The sequence below is a fragment of the Eucalyptus grandis genome, chromosome 9 (genome assembly GCF_016545825.1).
Source record: "Eucalyptus grandis isolate ANBG69807.140 chromosome 9, ASM1654582v1, whole genome shotgun sequence".
In the NCBI taxonomy this organism is placed as follows: Eukaryota; Viridiplantae; Streptophyta; class Magnoliopsida; order Myrtales; family Myrtaceae; genus Eucalyptus; species Eucalyptus grandis.
This window is the reverse complement of record NC_052620.1, coordinates 16,567,845-16,587,144: the sequence shown is the minus strand read 5'-3', so window position 1 is coordinate 16,587,144 and position 19,300 is coordinate 16,567,845. Positions and strand designations below refer to the sequence as shown.

The 19,300-nt window shown below is 35.3% G+C and overlaps 1 long non-coding RNA gene across 1 annotated transcript; it reads left to right on the top strand.

Annotated features, from left to right (window-relative positions):
- Positions 1-5,265: 5,265 nt before the first annotated feature.
- Positions 5,266-6,889, top strand: LOC120288153. The gene is made up of 2 exons (XR_005546446.1): positions 5,266-5,762; positions 6,630-6,889. It is a non-coding gene; the product is annotated as an uncharacterized LOC120288153 (long non-coding RNA).
- The last annotated feature ends 12,411 nt before the right edge of the window (positions 6,890-19,300 follow it).

The window sequence follows — 19,300 nt, the reverse complement described above, 5'->3', positions numbered from 1 at the left end:
CATATCTGTATAGAATAATCCAAAAGGCAATAGGTGAACTGCATAGGAAGGAAAAGAAAGAAGTGCTCAGGACATAAAAATTTCTGGAACGTAAAGCCCTTTCAAATTAGGACAAAGACCTATTATTCACACGAATAATATCTGCAAGTAAGTGGAGGATGCCATTTGAATGAGGGCCCACTTTTGTCCTCTCAAAGCTCAAACGAGCAAATCCTGATCCATAGGAGGTGGTGGTTGAAAATTTGGTTGGTCAAGCTGACACCGAAAGAGGACGAGAGAAGATAGAAGAGAGATGGTCAAGATGTGCTTTCGTCCCTCGCATCAATTGAGCCGTCCCAGAAATGACATGCATGTCATCATGCGCGTCGGCCCCATTGTCTGGGCACTATGACATCGTCTCTGCTTTTCAATTGAGAAAATCGTGGCTCTTGCTTGGAAAAAAAGAATGGTAGACATGATTGAGGTTTCCGTTCAACCGGAATTTGATGCCCAAGTGAAACTTATCAAATCGAGAAATTCTCATTCCAAAATTGATGGTTCTTGATTTGGTTTGGGTTCTGGCCTGTTAACATTTAATCAAAACTGCCAATGTACCGTAAAGAAGCAATACCCACAATATATAAACATCTAATCAAATCTTATCTTTGCATAATATCCAACCAGCAAATATTGCATCCTCTAAAATGCGAAAAACATTGTGATAGAGGAAATCTAAGGGAAAATATGATTTGAGTTATCTTAAGAAATATATTTAAATTACTGCAAGATATAGAAAGTTACCTTCAGAATCTACGTAAGAAAGATTATTCTACAATTAATTATCTTTTTCCATTTCGAATTGCTATCCGATACACAATCACTGTTCATTTTTCTTAGCTAGCGTGGAGATTTGGTGGAATTTCTAGACTAAAGGTTGCGGTTGAAGGTTTCTTTTGAGTTTGCTTCATTATATGGAGGGACTTTAGGTTGGGATCTGCCCTGGGAGTTCGACTAGAAAACCTAGCCCCGCTTTCCTTTTGAGCCATTGATAATTGTTAGCGCGACTGAGATGTTGGCCATGAAATCCATCACCACACCAAGTAGATCATGGGCATATACTTTTCTAGAATCGGCAAGGAGGAAGGGTGGATTTTTTAATAGGAAAATGACACAAATGATCCATAAACTTTGATCCAATATGCAATGTGATTCATAAACTTTTAATTTGTTCAATATAGTAACTAGACTTTTTGTTACATGTTCAATTTAATTCTTGAACTATGTTGTAATTTCATTAATTCAAGTTTAAGGACGACATTAAATATTTTCATATTATTAAAGGACTAAATTAAACATGTATCAAAAGTCCATAAACTACATTGAACAAATTAAAAATTTTGGGACCACATTATATATTAGGCCAAAATTTAAAGATTGTATTGAACAAATTAAAAGCTCGGAGACTATATTATATATAAAGTCAAAGTTTAAAAATCAAGCGTCCTTTTTTCTTTTTTAATTGAATGTTCAAGCAAGGGTAGTCTTTTTAAGTGTTTTAAAATAGAGAGCCTTCTGATTCGCACGCTGCGAAGTGGGTAGTGTTGGCATCGCATTAATGGGAATGCTTAACGGGGAGAGAGTGATTGGATGATCTCTTGTACCTTTTACACCTATCTCATTGAGAAGGATTTGCCGCTTTCTTGGTCATAAAAAAGTCAATAAGTCTCTACTGTTCCTAATACACAAAGAACGCACTGCAAAGCCTGAGATGCCGATTCCGACGTTCGGGATCAGATCTTTTCAAATTCAAAGTAGTAATTGAAGTTACACAAAGTCACAAGCGAGGATCTTTCATAAGCCAGGATCTTTCCCTCCTAATATGGCGTTTCTTCTTTTCAATAGTTATCTATAACAAAAGGCTCATGCTATTTTCCCCTTTTTAGTGGCTATAAAATACCCTAACTTATTGAGTTGACAAAATAAGAGAACTAATTATTCAAAAATAAAAGAAAAAAGGTGAAAGTTGCTATATATTGAAAATGCAAAAAGTACGCATTGTTTGAAAATACAAGACTGTTCGTATAAACTAAAAAAAAATGATGTTTTATGCTATATATTTTGTTATTTTCCATTCGTTTTTGTATAGACTTCAATTCCTCTCTTTACTTATGTGTTCAAGCTGATTTTTATAAAGAATTTTTTGTAGTGTGTTCGAAACTTGTTGGTAATCTTCATTGATTATCATATTCTATGTTTATATAATAATCCTAAACTCACAACTTTAACCAAAGAATTCCTGAAGAGAAACTTGCACTATTAAATTGGATACCATAACAAATTATTCCAAATTGATTTTTTTTTTTGGTAAAGGTAAGTAATATATTGATTTTGCAAAAAAGAATACAAAAGGGAGGCCTGACATCAACAAAAACAGACACTCAAGAAGACAAAAGTCTAGAATGAGTGTAAAGGGTGCCATGGTTCCAGAAAAATGAGCAACAACAACAAAAGGAAACAAAAGACAACAAAAACTAAAAAACCTCCATCAATAAAAAATAGAAGGATGGATGTTCCACTTTCGTTGAAGTCTTCTATTCATGGGCACATCAGAAACATGTTTAAAGGTCATAGCCTTATCTTTGATAGCCTTCTGAAGATGCATTTTCATCGTTGGAAGAAAGAGAGTATGATTCCGAAAAAGCACATTGTTCCGCTCTTTCCAAATGATATAACCCATTGCACCAAAACTAAACCGAGCTAGGATCTGATAAAAACTCTTCCCCATAAACCGCTTGGAAGCCCAGGCCAAATTATCCACCCAACACTTGTTTCGCCACACTAGGTTGAATCTTGCCGCCCAAAATGAAATAAGACTATCCGAAGCACGGCAAGCAAAGAACAAATGATCTATAGAATCAGGTCTGCACGAACAAAGGGGGCAATTTGTAGGGGGGATCCTACCATAAGAGATGAGCAAAACCTAAGTCGGCAGCCGATTGCGCGAAATAAGCCAAAGATGTGTTTGATATCTTGGAGGCAAGGCAATATTCCAAACAAAAGAAGCCCACGAGATGACATTACGCTTCGGTCGGATCAAATCCCGAGGCGAAGCAATGGAGAAGCGACCGGATGGGTGCGGAAGCCACTAAAACCGATCCTCCTCTTGGTTGAATACCGGAAGGAGATTCCACCAATTAGCCATGATGTTAATGATATACCAGCCCATAGGAGTAGCAAAACCATCAGCAACTGAAGCCGAGCGGGATATACCCGAGCGATAAATATCTTGATTAGAAAAGATCTTGTATAAAGGACCATTCGGGTGCTAAGGGTCGAACCAAAAGGAGACCGACCTCCCATTTCCAATGCTCCATCTAAAATATTGCTGAAATTGATCACGAAGATCTAATAACTTCCTCCGGGCCAAAGTGCAATGAGTAGGGCAAGGGACCACACAAAAAATTTTCCGCTTCAGGAAATTTAAATGAATCCACTTACACCACAGGGATTCTTTATCTGAGAAAAGAATCCAAATATGTTTGAGCATGGACGCAATGTTGTTCTCCCTTAGAGTACGAATACCTAAGCTCCCTTCATTTTTGGGAAGGCAAACATTACACCACGAGACTTTAGCACCACTTGCACCCATCTCAGGGCCTCTCCACAAGAATTGGCGGAAAATTTGCTCAATTCTTCCAAATTGAACTTTAAACTCAACTTTAACCAAAGAATTCATCTAAGAGAAACTTGCACTATTGAATTGGATACCATAACGAATTATTCCAAATTGAGCTTTAAACTCACAACTTTAACCAAAGAATTCCTCTAAGAGAAACTTGCACTAATGAATTGAATACCATAACGAATTATTCCAAATTGAACTTTAGAGAGATATTATAAATAAATGTACTTTATTAATTTTCTTTTAAATATTATTCTTGATTATTAGATTTATTTAAATATTTGTATTTTAGATGGTTCTCATGAAAGAACATCCAAAGTGTAAATCTGATTTAAACACAAAAGAAGAAGAAAAACTGTTTATGAAATGTCAACAAAAATCATTAAATTGTTTGAATTATATTAAAGGTACATTTTTCAATTTTCATCAATCTTACCATTAATAAGTCTAAGCCTTTGTTTGTTTCACGAAAAATGAATGATTTATAAAAAAATTTCCTAAAAATGATCATTTATATTGTTTATAAAAAATGAATCAATGAAAAAATATTTTTGTTTTTCACAATTTTTTTTTTAAATAAATTATTTTTGATAATGAATTTTTTTGTCAACTAATTATTTTAAGTAAAATAAGCAATCTTTTTAGGAAAATATTTTTCAAAGTATTTATTTTCCATTCAAAAACAAACGCACTACTTGAAGAAAATAGGTCAAATTGATCAAATCAATTTTTTTGAAGTTCTTAGATTTACCTTATGTGACATTCTGAATTTTGACCCCGTCTCGATAATATGGAATGGGCATTTTTCGACGCACCTATGGTCATTTTTCTTTGAGCTGGCCCCTCACGAGTTAACTAATTTATTAGGTGAAACTGTTAAAGGATATAAATGCAACAGACTTGAGAATTCAATTAGAAATCAACTACTCGATCGTAATAATCGATAAGGGTCAATATGACACTGTTATAATCCATTAGTGATCGGATATAGGTCAATTCGACGGAATCACGTAATTGAATTGCGGGTAATTCCATGTGATTGCGAAATTCGCGTCGAATGGCATTAACCCGATTTTTTTTTATCAATTTTATATTTGGTACACGTAATTGAAATCTCGCGATTTTTACAACAACCGAGCATCGCCTATGAGTTGGAGATGCACAAATGTGTATTGAGAACTATCAACCACATGTTAAATGCACTAAAATCCCTAAAAGCTACCCGATAGGTTAGGTTGTACTAAAATCGTGTTCGGTCAATTTTAACCATGAAATTGAATTCATTTTCAGGAATTGAACGTTTGAGCGTGTCACGATTCATTTTTAGGACGTCATCTCATCTTTCGGAGAAATTTCTTCGAGTCCAGGATTTTACGGAAAAATCGATTTTGGACAAAAAGATTAAGTGAAATTCGGATAGCTGAAGATTTGGATTATTTCTACCCCTAAAATGGTTTGGTTTTGAAGAATTGAAGCTAATTCCTCATTGGTGGAGTGCTTGACATTAAGGATGAAGACTTTTGGGGCTTTCTAATGAGTGTTTAAATATTTGTAAGGCTTTCTAATTGGCCACTCCTTGGACTTTCTTCCCTCCCTCTCTTTCTCTTTCTCTCTATCTCACACAAGCAAGAAGCTCCCCCATCCTTCTACTGATTTCTTTTTCTTCTTGCTCACGTCCCCTTCATCTCATTTCTTCTCTCCAGAGTCCCTTCTTCTTCGTGGCCACCACTCCACCCACCACCAGAAGTCCACACGTCAAGCAACCCCTCATTTCAGTTTTTCCTTAGCTCCATCTCCCTTTCATTTCTGTTGCCGCCAACATCACCCTCACTTCACCCATCACCAACACTCCATCACCTCACCACCGAGCAGCCAAGGCAGCTGCAGCTTCACCTGGCTAGCAGCGCCACCTCAGCTAGCCCGCCAGCAGCCACCAAAGCCCAGCAACTCAGCCTCAAATAGAATCGAATCCAGCTTTGGCCGTGAACTTCACTGGCCTTTTCAACCTCCGTTGAGTCTCCGTTGGAGATGCAGTAGTCTTGGGTTCTCACTGCCATTGCGCCACCATCGCCATGAGCATACCACCGTCCTAATCCAATGAGTTAACTCCTTAATCCTTGATTATGTTGTTAATTACACTTAGGGGTTAGATTAGTGTCAATTAGCTTAGTTAAATTAGTATTAAGTGAATTAACCTTAATATGGATTATTATTAATCTATTTTGGTTATATCAGCCTTATGATGGATTAATATTAATCTAGTTGGTTGAATTAGTACTAATGAGGGTGATTTAGCTTGGTTTAGTGGACTTATCCTGGATCAGTTTGTTGGATGCTCGCCGCTTGGCATTTTTGTGGAGAAACATATGCTATGATTTTGAGGTTGCTTTCTCTTGAGAAATATTCTAAACATCTTTAGCTATGACATATATTTTACTCAAGATTTTATGGATTTAAAAGAATGAGATTTTAGCCTTGTTATTTGCAAAACAGAATCTCGGATTGTGCTGGAAACAATGACCTTTTGGTGTTCAAAAGATTTTTATCAACTCTTAGGGTTTGATTTTCAAAAGATTTTCTTCAAAAAGTTGTTCATCACATCTTGTAGTTTAATATAATCAAATTTTAGATCAAATAGACAAGTTTCGGACCTCAAATTAAACTAAATTTGCAAAACAGAATTTCTAGACACGGATACAGTTTTTGTAACGGTTTGGGCGATTTACTGTTCTCATTCTAGAAAGATCTAGGTCAAGGTGTCTTCACAATTTTTTTTTAAGTGTCTTTTATAACATATTCAAATTTGATAATTTTCTGAGTTCATTTGGTTATGATTATGGAATTAAACTTGGAGACGCGCGAGTGGCCCGGTTTCTGCCGGTTAGGACTGATTGTGGTTTTGTTGTTGTTCTTGGTGTTTGCTGACAACTTCTATGTTTGGATCATTAAGCTTTGGCTTCTTTTACAGAGGTTGAGTAAGGGGGGCGGAGATGTATGTGGGCTGCTTGCCTCGTCCCAAATAGACGAAATGCAAGAGTGCTCCCATTTTTTGCTTCCTCTTCATTACGAGCCCTCTCCAAGAATGTTTTTGTAGATTCCGGCTCTTTTGAATGTGAATAGTGAGTGAAATCCCTTGTGCTTGTTGGACAATGCATATTTGGTGATGTGGTTGACTTTTGGCATGCTTAGAATTTATGCATGATGATATGTGAATGGTTGTTCTATGGTGGTTGTTTATTGTTATTGCAAGAGATGGCCTTTGGGCCTTTAAACGGAAAGAAAATTTAGGTATCAGGTTTGGACACCAAAACTTATTTGCCCAATAAAACAATGAGGTTTTAAACTAAGTGCGTGCAATGTTTGACGGATTAATTTTGAGTACGTGAGCACCTATGAATTTATTTCTAAAAGTTTTGAACAAAAAAAAGGGTTACTAAAGATTGTTTTAAAAAAGAAGTGGTTGGAAAAGAAAATAGAAAATAAATGAGGTGTCGGGTTTGGACGCCAAATTTTATGTGTTCAATAAAATGAGGAGGTTTTATACTAGATGCATGCAAAGTTTGATAAGTTAATTTCAAATACGTAAACCTGTACAAATTTATTTCCGAAAGCTTTAAAGAAAAAAAGAGAGTTGCTAAGTTGATTTTTGAAAAGGGATTTTTGGTATTCTTAGCTATATGATAGCATTATGCGTGATATTGATGGTAGTTATTGAATTTTAGTAGAAAGCTCAGTTTTATGGGTTTTGAATGGAAAAATGCTAGGTGTCAGTTCTTGGACGCCAATTCTTATGTACTATATAAATCATGGAATTTCAAAATAGGAGCATACCATGTTTGACGGTTCGCTTTTAATTACGTGACCACGCACGATTATGTTTATCGAGATTTTTAATACAAAGAAAAGCGGCCAAGTTCATTATTTGAAAACGAGATATTTGAACGCAAAGCATGGTGCTCTTGGCCAAGTATGTGCTCGTGTGGTCACTGAGTGAACCTGTCCTGATGCGTATGAATACACGGGATGATGCTCTTGTGTGAAGTTGTCTAGGCGGGGGTTTTGGACGATGTCATTCGTGGATGGATTTCAAAATGATGCTCTTATGTGAAATGCCGTCTAGGCGGGGGTTCTGGACAATGCCATGCTAGATGAGACGAGACGACGCCCGGTTATGCTTAATGACCACTGATTGTTGAGTTGGACGTGGCCAATGGGTCGTAATAACTGGAACACGCCTGAGTGGTTGTGATAGTTGTGGGACAAAATTGTGTGGCACGGTATAGGACGTGTTATAACGATTTAGTCTTATAATCGGGACCCATGTGATTGAAATGATGTGTTCCGGTTATTAAACTACGCTTGTTGCACTGATGATGGTATATATGTTGAGCTAATGTGTAGGTATGCGCTGAGGCAAGGTAAGCTCTATATGGTGTGTGCTTAGGACCACCTTCGAGGCGAATTTGCATCCTAATTGAGGCTTAGGTTTTGACTCGCTGAGATTTTATCTCACCCCGTCGTGAGCTAATCTTTTTCAAGGCCGTAGCGTGGAGATCTGCTGAGTGCGGATGTGGTGGGCGCGAGATGTGACACCTTTTGGCTGGCCCTGCAATTAGTGAAGTTTAGGGTAACCTTGATCCCTGAGGATTTTGAGAGGGTCAGTTGGAAGTTGCTAATGTAAGGACTTGTGAATCATTAAATTTCCTAGGGACAACAATGGATAAATAGGTCGTGGATTTTATGGGAAAATCACAATCGTGTTTTACTATCCCTATGTTTATTTGTTGATTGGGTGTTGTATTTAATTCGCTTCCGCATGTACTTAATTGAAAGAAAAAAAAATGGGTTGGCGACGCGTCTTGAGACGTCGCATTTTAATCAATCGTCGAAGGATGTGCGCACGCTTAGGGTTCGGGGCGTGACACCTTAGGCTTGGGAAGTATGATTAGATTGCATCCTGAGCATCCATCAAGTTCTGTCGTATTAGTAATGATAGTAAGAGCACATGGTAAAATTAGTTAGTATTGTTGTATACACCTTGCATAGATCGGTTTAATTCTTACCTTTTCAATGAAAGAAAAGTATGACTATGTTACATAAGCCACTAAACTACACATCCTTGGTGATGGCAAACCAACTAGCCAGTCGTCACATGACACGTAGGGACTTTACATTGCATACCGATGACAAATCCTGTGCATGCAAGGGATCAAATTTCCTAAAACCAATGGTTGTCAAGTCATAGCTATATCTTCACAATGGAAAACAACATGTGATTAGACAGATATAGAATTCAGATCGTATTGATGTGTTGACATGGGTTGATCATATTAAAAGGGGCTGAATTAGATTCGTTAATCATCGGGTCTGTCCACGTTTATGAAGTCATTTCTTTTGTTAGGCGCAATGTTTTATTTACTATATTTGGTGATTGTGTGTTCAAAAGCACCTTGCACACCAAATTTTTACAAAGGTTTTGAAAAGGTTGACTGAGTTTGACTGAGGTCTCATTTAATTTTAGATTTGATCAGAATATATTTGAATCATAAAAATCAAGAGTCCTAATTATCAACACCAAATTTGTCCAAATTCAACCATCAGTATCACTATGTCATGTTATGGGAGAATTGTCAAATCATTCTTAAACTAAGTGTACATCAATTTAATCTTAATTTTTTCAATTTTGTCAATTTAATCTTAAATTTTAGTACAAAATTCTAAAATCATTCTTTTAGTCAATTTTTGTCAGAAATCACTGATGTGACGCTAGGCAACCACTGATGACTAGACTACTATATCAACTATTTTTAGTGAAAACTAGCATTCACGAGTCCCCCTTAAAGTCTCTCTCCTCTACCACTTTGGGCAGTGGTAATCAAACAAGGGCTAGTGTCTTAAAAAAAAGAAGGAAAATTGATGATTGGACAATATTTTATCCATCCCCCATGAAATAACTTGGGCTTGGTATTTATCTTTGAGTTGGCTGGCATAGTGGACAAGGCTCAAGGACCATTCTCATCTCCTTTATCAATTCTCATTTTGAACTTGTTTTAATTATGGTGGGTTATTGTATCAACGAAAGTGAGCAAAACGATGTACGCCTTTTTTCATTCGTGTATCTCATCTATTAATGTATCTCTCAAGTACATGTATCTCTTAAATTCATGTATCTACTTAATTCATATATCTATTGAGTTTATGTATATTCTGAATTCTTGTATCTATGTAATTCATGGTTCATGTATCGCTTCTGTACATGAATTATAAAGCTCTATAAATAAATTTGAAATTCTTCATTCCAATTATTATTTATTTTTGTTATTACTCTCTTGAATTTATTAATTTTTCAATTACAACAAACAGGATTACGTATTCTTCCCCTAATATTTTCTTCTTCTTCATCTCCATATTCCCAACAGAACTTGTTTATAGTAGTAGTCTCTAGAGCACTAGGTTGTAGAAAGGTCTTATTCCACCCTCATTTCAATAGTAAGTAGCCTTCCTATCTTAAGGTGTAGACCCTTGGATCCTTTTACAGGGTCTGGTTACAACTAGGAGCAATTGCTCAATTGGGACAAGCCGTAAAATGTGTGAAACTTTTATGATATTACCTGGGAGGATTTGCCAATAGTGATTGTCCTTTCCCACTCCTTTTTCTTCGTAAAAAAAGAGAGGGGGAAAAGGCTTTGTATGGTTCATCCTGTCAAAGTGAGTTGATTTAGATGTACTTGTAGTTTTTAAACTTCTGGTTACTCCCTAGCGTAGTGCAATAAAATATTTGACTTACTTAATCCTCGATAGTGTGATAGTAGGAAAATTATCAAAAAAGTTATAAATCTATTGTATTTGTGTCAATTTAATTATAAATATTTTAATTCAGCCAATTGAGTAGTAAACATTTGGACAATTTGTAAATGTAGTTCATCTGGCTAATTTTGACTGAAAATCTCTAATGTAGATGTCGACTGTCCTACATGATGCCACCATCACTAAAGTGGACATTTATGTAAATTTTTTAATTATTTATTTATTTATTTTCATTTCTTTTTCTTTTATTGTTGGGCTTAGCATCCCTCACCTAAGCAAGGGTGGCCTATGCTAGATCGACCAAGGGAGACCCTTGCTTAGCTCTCATTGACCATCCTCTGTGGTTGGTTTCCGACCATCACTTGGGACTAGCCTTAGGCAAAAAAGAAAGAAAAAATAGAAAAGGAAAAAAAATAAAATCTTTAAAAAATTATCTAAGATAATGCCATCCACTTCACAAAGGATGATCGTCATTGATTAGAATGCCATGTTATCATTTTCTAGTCAAAATTGGCTTGAGGGGTTATATTGGAAAATTGTCTAAATGTTTAAAATTGAATGGATATAAATGCAATAGGTTCGGGATATTTTTGATAATTTTCCCATGTGATAGCTCCGTGTTCCCTGTAGACCATGTATTAATGGAGTACACAAATTGGAGTTCCTATGGATGTGTCCAATAGAATGTTACATGCTGTAATTCAGATGCATCTTGAGTGAGAAAAACCGACACATATACCCTCTCGAGGAACCTTAAATTTTGGAGACATCAGTCGCGAGGTTAGTAGCGATTAGCGTCTCATATTTTCATGTTTATGTCTCTTTGGAACTTTGATTTTGCTTCGTATAAAATCTTCCAACTCTCAAAGTACCGAAAAGGCATTATGGACTCGAAAATTTGCAAATCGAAGTTTCTAGTTGGTAGCGCCTCGGTTCCTCAAATCTTCCCCGATAGAAGATTTGGGTAATTTATGAAAATTAAACGATTGAATTCGTAAATCATACTAGAGTCTCCACCTATCGATTGAAGAGAAACCTCAGTCGTTTTAATAGCTTAGGTAATATGGGGTAAGTCAAATTACCTAAGTGATGTTGAAAGTGCTAGTCCGATGAATCCTAGAAACCCTAAATTCTAGGGTTCAGTTATGCATCGGAAGTGTTAGCCTCCAACGCCCTTTCCGTATCACGTTCTCCAATCATGTCCTCAATTGCAACTATCCAGGCTAAAGACCTTTCCACTTAATCAATTCACGAAATTTATAGGCGTTTCATGAATTTTCAGGTATATGTGACCTTAAATAATAAAAACAAAATTGTATTGAGACTAACAATGCAACCGGGGTGATTAGATAAATAATCTCGTGAAGAGAGTCAACATCATGTCCTTTATTTTATGTAATGACTAATGAAGTATGTAAAGAGATAGAAGATGATGCACACAAATAGTAGTTTGACTTAGGTTAAGTTTATATTTACTCTTTCAAACTAAGTTTACGTTTACTCTTCCAAACTAATAGCTACCAATAGAAATAATCCACTAGTAAATATAAAAAAAAAAAAAACAAGTACAGCGTCTACCCGAAGCTGATAGATTCTATTTTCAATAACTAAGCGCTACCCTTCTTGCAAAAGAATGATCACAAGTGAATAAAATCGAGCTTGTAGAGTATCGAGAAAATGCGACCGTATCAATATTTGTAGCTTTCTTTGTTTTCTAGTATATCCTCAACGTATATCAATTATCTTATATAGTTTTCAATCTCCAATTTAGCAATCGGAGGATCTTCAAGAGAGTCAATTAGCCATTGGAATTGATGAACATGGCTTTGAGATCTGGTCGCGTATCCATGTAAGTCTTTTTGCCTATACTTCTCAATAGGCAAAATAATACTTCAAGTGCCAAAACTTGGCATAAATGGACATTTAAATGTCAGAAGTTAGGAAAGTGACACTTTTTTTGAAAAACGGGACACTTGAGTGCCACATTTGGTGAATTCCGTCGGAAATCCTGCGTGGCATTTATATATATATATATTTAATTTTGCTTGCTTATATGGCTCGCTTGAAGGCTAACTCAACAAAAAAACATAAAAATAACGTCATTTTGGCATAACTCGAAGTTTAATATAAAAATTAATTAAATTAAATTTAAAATCTTTTTTTTTTTTTTTTTTTTAAGGAGGAAGAAGGTAGCGGGTGGCTGTGGGCTTAGCCCTTGTCGCCGCCTCCCCGTCGTCACAAGAAAGACGGGGGAGGGTTGGTTGGGGTTGCCTAGCCTTGGCTAGGGGTCGGTGACCCTAGTCGATCGAGCGGTGAGGGTCTGTGAGCCCTCGTCCAAATTCGGCGAGGGTCACGACCCTTCCTCAGATCCGGCGAGGGTCGTTAGCCTCGCTTGGCCAAGCTAAGGATCACCACCCGCTGGTTGGCTCGGGTCGCTAGCCCCTAACCGGGCTCGGCGACCTCGTCAACCCTCCCCACCTTTCGGTGATGGCAAGGAGGCACGGCGACGAGGGTTGAGCCCTCAACCATCAGCTGCCTTTTTTTTTTTTTTTAATCTGGTTTTAAATTAAATTAAATTATTTTTTATATCAATTATTTACTCATGTCGCATGCAAAATGACGTCGATTTGCACTTGGCTTGTCGAAAAATCATCATGTCAGCATTTTGGCTGAATTTTCTTGTCGTTGACACTTAATTGATCCATTTTGCTCCAATTTTGACATTTAAGTGTTTTTTTTACTAACTTTCTATACTTAAGTGTCCCTTTATGCTAAGTTTTAACACTCCAGGTATCTCAGACTCCTCAATATTTCCATTCCTTTGATTAACTCAATTAGGTAACAGTTGACTAGATTTAGCTCCAATTCTTCTCTCCGAAATTTCGAGCTTTAATCGAGTTCATATATCCTTATGATCTATAATGATCAGTCTAACGAATATTTGGGTCTTCTTCTCTAGAACATGAAATAGACATGTTCATCACAATCCCGTGAGTCTATCCAAGTTTCTCATTGGTAGTCGACTTACGAATTGCCGTTGATTTGGTCGTTCGCGTACACTAGTAATCAAGACTAACTGTTCACCTTGTCATGGGACCTCCAAGTCTTCATGAACTACCAATTCTCCTCAAGTTGTCCACCATCTATCGAGGTTCATTTTGCTTTTATCTTTCTTTTTTACTTATGTACTTTGGATCCAATTGATGGTGACAAAGAGACTCTTATATTAATACAACTTGAAATAATAAGAACTAGATAGTTTTGTCAACTTCAAAATAGTATGGATATTTTTCCGAAATGCAAATCTCAAATGATTTCCTAGGTTTTGAAACGAAAGCATTTTAATTTTGCCATTACCCCGTTTGAAAGAAAATGCTGCATCACTATGGGTACAACATGACCCTTGTGCTATGTGTGCTTGTATTTTTTAAAGACGCATGCGTGGCATGAATTTCAAAATCAGCTACAGGCGCATTGGCCCTGATGGGTCGGCCCAAGCCCTACCTTTCCAATTTCTGGTTCTTAAAGGGCTTTAGAGCCTCCAACAATCAACCAGCGTGTTAAGGGGAAAAAAGATCATCCCTTTATAACTTGACCCCCTTCCACTCTCACTTTTATCATTTCTCAATCATCACTTAGTACCACTTCCTGATGCTCTTTGTAATTGCTCGTCAATCCATCTTTTCCCTTTCTCGTTACAACAAAGTAGCACCTGGAATCTCTCGGACCGGGGGGTCACCAGCTTAGCGCCTTGGTCCTTAGGATCTTCCCAAATCGTAAGTTCATGTAATTTATAGGATTAAGATACAATCATGAACTTAACCATCAAATTAGAGTCACAACCAATCAATTTAGGTAAATATAGGCAGATTTGACATCGAAAGGGCCCATATAGTGATGGGGAAGTCTACCCAGGAAGATGTGTGAAGAAATTGATCAAAAGAAAACATGAAATTTAAGGTTAGGGGTTCGCATGGGAAGGATTAGCATATCACTAGGCTCTTTCAGTACCACATCCTAGTTTGGGTTTAGTCCGAAAACATTCATCAATTAATTTCCTAAGCACATAAGATAATTTTGTTTTAAATTTGAAATGTCGCCAAAAATCTTATCCAATTCTATTATTGATTAAAGGGGCCATTTTCTCCTATATTGATTAACAAAGCCGTTTTCTCGTGTTTGGTGATGTGACTCCAATTGTTTATGAACATGTGTATGCAAATGTCAATTGAAATGCAAAATTAAATCTTTACGCATGAAATAACATAACTTGGCAATAATCACATACAATACAACATCGTAAATCAAATGCAAGACACAAAAATGAAATAATATGACATGCCAATAGTCACATCTAGCATGAAATGGCAAATTGGATACAAGACATAATGATAAGATGACACTACATGACAATAATTTTATTGAGCGTGCCATGGCTAATCAAATACAAAACATAATAATAAAATGACACGACATGACATGGCAATAATCACATATTATATGACATGACAAATCAAATACAAGACTTAATGATGAAATGACATTATATGACATTAAAAGCAAAGCATGACATGGCAAATCAGATGTGAGATGTTGGACAATCAAGCCATACAACGTATGGTCAATTTGAGTGTCAATGTACCCAAGTTGAATAGTCAACTAACAAGAAGAGGCATCAACATATGAGAATTGTGTTGGATTAAAGAAATCTTGGCCTTGATCCATTATGTAGTGTGCAAATAGTGTCTACAAACTTTTGCATATAATTCAGACAATTGGATGAGACATGTCTAGTGATCTCAATTGTAATGGTTAATATCATGAAAACCCTCAAATTGATATACTCATAATAAATTGACCTTAACTAATTTTTGGCCATAAAAAATCCAAAGCCGGTACACTTGTAACAAATTTAACCCAAATTATTTTTTTTATCACTAAAAACTCCAAATTAGTATATTTGTGACAAATTTACCATTTGTTAGTTTTCATGAAATTGAATTAATATCACAATAAATCGTAAACCAGTACACCTATGACTAATGGAGGATAAAACCTCAAATTGGTATATCCATCAACCGTGATGTGTCCTCTAACTCAATAATTTAATTGCATACTGTATCGGTTTGAAATTTTTTTGTTGTCAATAAATTAATTTGGGGTAAATTTGTCACATTTGTATTAATTTGGGATTTTATGTGGTATTAGCTCCAAATTGTAATTGCCATTAAGAGGGGCATGTGGGTAGGGTGGGTCAACCGACAAAGTGTAGTTATGGAATATCAAATTTCAGACACTTTTGAGTGTACTAGTATGTTGGATTTTCAATATATTATGTATTGTCTTAGTTATCCTAAAATATTATCCTTTTCTGGCTATTGCTATTGAATATAGTAGTTTCTAAATTCAACCATTTTCATTAATTCATTAAATTAAAAATAATTTATTAAATTTAAATCTTACCTAAACAGGCACATTTTTTTCCTAGTCCTAGGAAGGGAAAATGCCTTGCCAGTCCTATTTTATCACTAGGAAATGGTGTTCAGATTGTTAGGGAAAATGATCAATTCAGTCCTAAAGTTATTGTACGGATGCCAATTCATTCCTAAAATTTTTAATTTTGCAATGTAGTCTTAGACTTTTGTGTAAAAATTCCAATATAATCCTTTTAGTCAATTGTTGCTAGAAATTGCTAACGTGGTCGTGATCCACAAGTTGTCCAAGTCAAAACATGCTATGTAGGATGCTGACGATGATTGGACATCACGCTGACAATTTGACAGTCCTAATCAACACTAGAAATGGTGGTGGGATTTTGGGGGAAAATTATCAATTTAGTCCTAAATTTATTATACATACGTCAATTCATTCATAAACTTTTCAATCTTGCCAATGTAATCCTAAACCATTATAGGAAGTTTCAATATAATCTTTTTGATCAATTGCCATAAGAAATTGCTAATCAGCATGTCTTGTAAGATGATTGACGATGACTAGATTTCACATCAACAATTTCTTGTGGCAATTAATTGGAAGAACTATATTAAAATTTTCAAAGATTCAGGACTATATTGATAAAGTCGAAAAGTTTAGGACTGAATTGACATTTGCACAATAAATTTAGGACTATTCAATAATTATCCCTAGATTGTGGGCCTTGACTGCATAAAAAGTTCACGAAAAAAGGAAAGAGGCCATGGGATTTCAAGTTTGAGAGTCAAGTTCTCTCGAGCCCAAATTCAGCCCAATTTAACTTAATTAGATATATAAATAAAGCAAACTGGCCTACAGAAATCGAACTCGGAAAGTTCTCACATTCTCTTTTGGGTCACGATTCTTGGGCACATCAAGATGTTTTTGAACATTCTTCCCAGGCTTACTCTTGGGTGACTTTCACTTGGGGCTACTTTTGACATCTCTTTGGGCTGAAAATACAACTTCTTCTTAATCAACTGACAAATTGATTTGTTTCTGTTGTGCTTTCGTAAGAGTTCCTTTTTTTTTTTCTTTTTTTTCTTTTTTTTTTCATATTTAGGTAAATATGGGAAAAGAATAATGTGTGCTCTTCGGAACCGATCTTGTAATAGTTCGTGGAGGAAATTGTTCGATTGATTTCGGTCTGAGCTCGGGTTCTGTGAATCCATATGCCCGTCTCTTTTTGCTAAAGTTTTAGAGGCAAATTTCAAAAACTACATTTGAATTTCTACATAAGCGATGCTGTCTTTTCTTCCCTCTCCAAATCAGCAAAGCCGACAGCATGTTAAAGGTTATTTAAAATCCATCCAATAATCTCAATCTCTGTCTCTCTCTCTCTCTCTCTCTCTCGCGGTGGCCCGCATCCAAAATTTACTTTGCTCATTTCTCTTCTGTCTACTCATTCGACTTGTTTGTTCATCACTATGTCGGAATTATTATTATTATTATTATTATTATTATTATTATTATTATTATTATTATTATTATTATTATTATTATTATTATTATTTTATTTTCCCATTATAATCTATCCACACCATATAAAAAGCCACCCTTTCAATTTTAGTATCTATTACCAAAATAATCATCATAGCCTCACATCTGATATTAAGTTTAATGCCATTTTTATTTCAGCTTAAGTAAAAGCTAATCTAGCCAAAATTTAACATATTATTCAAATTTAAAAAAAAATACAATTATATACGCAAGTTTATGCATTAACATTTGTATTTGTGAAACTCTTAAATGTTTCTAATTTAACAAAAATTAAAGTGCGTAACTCGCAAAGTTTTAATTAAGTAAATGTAAATGTATTTATCAATCCAAATGTGTCCTAACTTAATGAAGTAATTAAGGGTGAGTGTGACTTACGCAATCTTAGGGTTACTATACCATGATCTTAGGACAATTGAAGTTGAGAAAAATAGGCAAAAAGAAGAAATGGTTTTGCTTGCATATCTCATTAAAAAATGTTAAAAAGGAGAATGCCAATAATCGGTCACACTAATTGGAACATTTTTTCACGCGTGCACGAAGACTAGTATTATTAAGCCAAAACTACCCTCTCTTCATCTCATTCTCATATGCCAATCAACCCTTTCAAGCATATTTTCATTGAAAACTTAAAAAACATTCAAAACTTTGAGGGAGAAGGGTATTAGAAGTGTCAAAAGTTATGCATGGTACTCACTTTAGTATCAAAAGTTTTTTTTTTCGGTTCACTTAAGTGTCACTGAAAAAAAAAGATCACTTAGGATTTGCATGACAACGTTTCTATTTCTCTATTCTATTGTCCTTTGGAATAAAAAAGAACATAAATTTATTTGGTAATGTTAGTTAATTTTTATGTTTTTCAGAATAGACAAGTGTTCATGGAATAGATTTGGAATAGAAACATGAAGCAAAAAAAAAAAAAGTAACTTCTTATTTCGAGAACAATTTTTAAAAATAAGTCAATTTCTTTTCTTCTTTTTAAAAAAAAAAAAAAAATCTTTTCTTCTTCTTCTTCTTCTTTGCAACTCACTGCCATCCCCCCCCCCACATGCCACCTATTGTCACCCCTTGCTGCTTGTCGCTTGTCGCTGCCTTCCTTCGCCACTTGTTGCCGCCACCGCCGCCTTCGGTCGTTGCACGTTGCCACCGGCAATTGATTGGAGGAGGAAGAAGAAGAGAGGAAAAAAAAGGAAAAAAAAAAAAATCTCAAAAAAATTATTAAAATAATAAAAGAAATTTAATGTCACAAAAAAATTTGGAGGTCGTACCAAATACATTTATTGTTCTTTTTCTATTCTAAAAATTGAAATTTTGTACGGTTATCAAACGTTTTTTTACTCATAAATTGTTCCAATGTATAGAAATATAAGAATTATTTTTGAAAATAGTTATTCCCAAGAACATAATTATTACCAATCTCACCCTTAAGTGCCAACTGCGATCTAGGTCATTGAAAATCCTACCTGGCCATATTTTATTAATTTCTTAGTTTGACATATTTCATCGGTGTACTCATTCATCATATAACCCCTAAACGATGTTGTCTAAAAGTTGTAAACAATGATTGTTTGAATGCTAATTTTTTTAAAAGTAATTACTTCAGTGCCAAAAATGCCACATGGAAATGCTATGTGGACTGGATTTTTTGAATAATATGCCAAATCATATAAAAAATTTATTATAAAAGCCACGTATTATTTTTTACTAGAATTTCTCAGCCTTGGCATTTAAGTGATTGTTTTTTCTTTCCAATTTAGCACTTAAGTGATCCAGCAAAAATTTTTGGCGCTAAACTAAGTTTCGCACAAAACTTTTGGTACTTATAATATTCTTTTGCCAAACTTTGGTCAATGAATCTAAAGA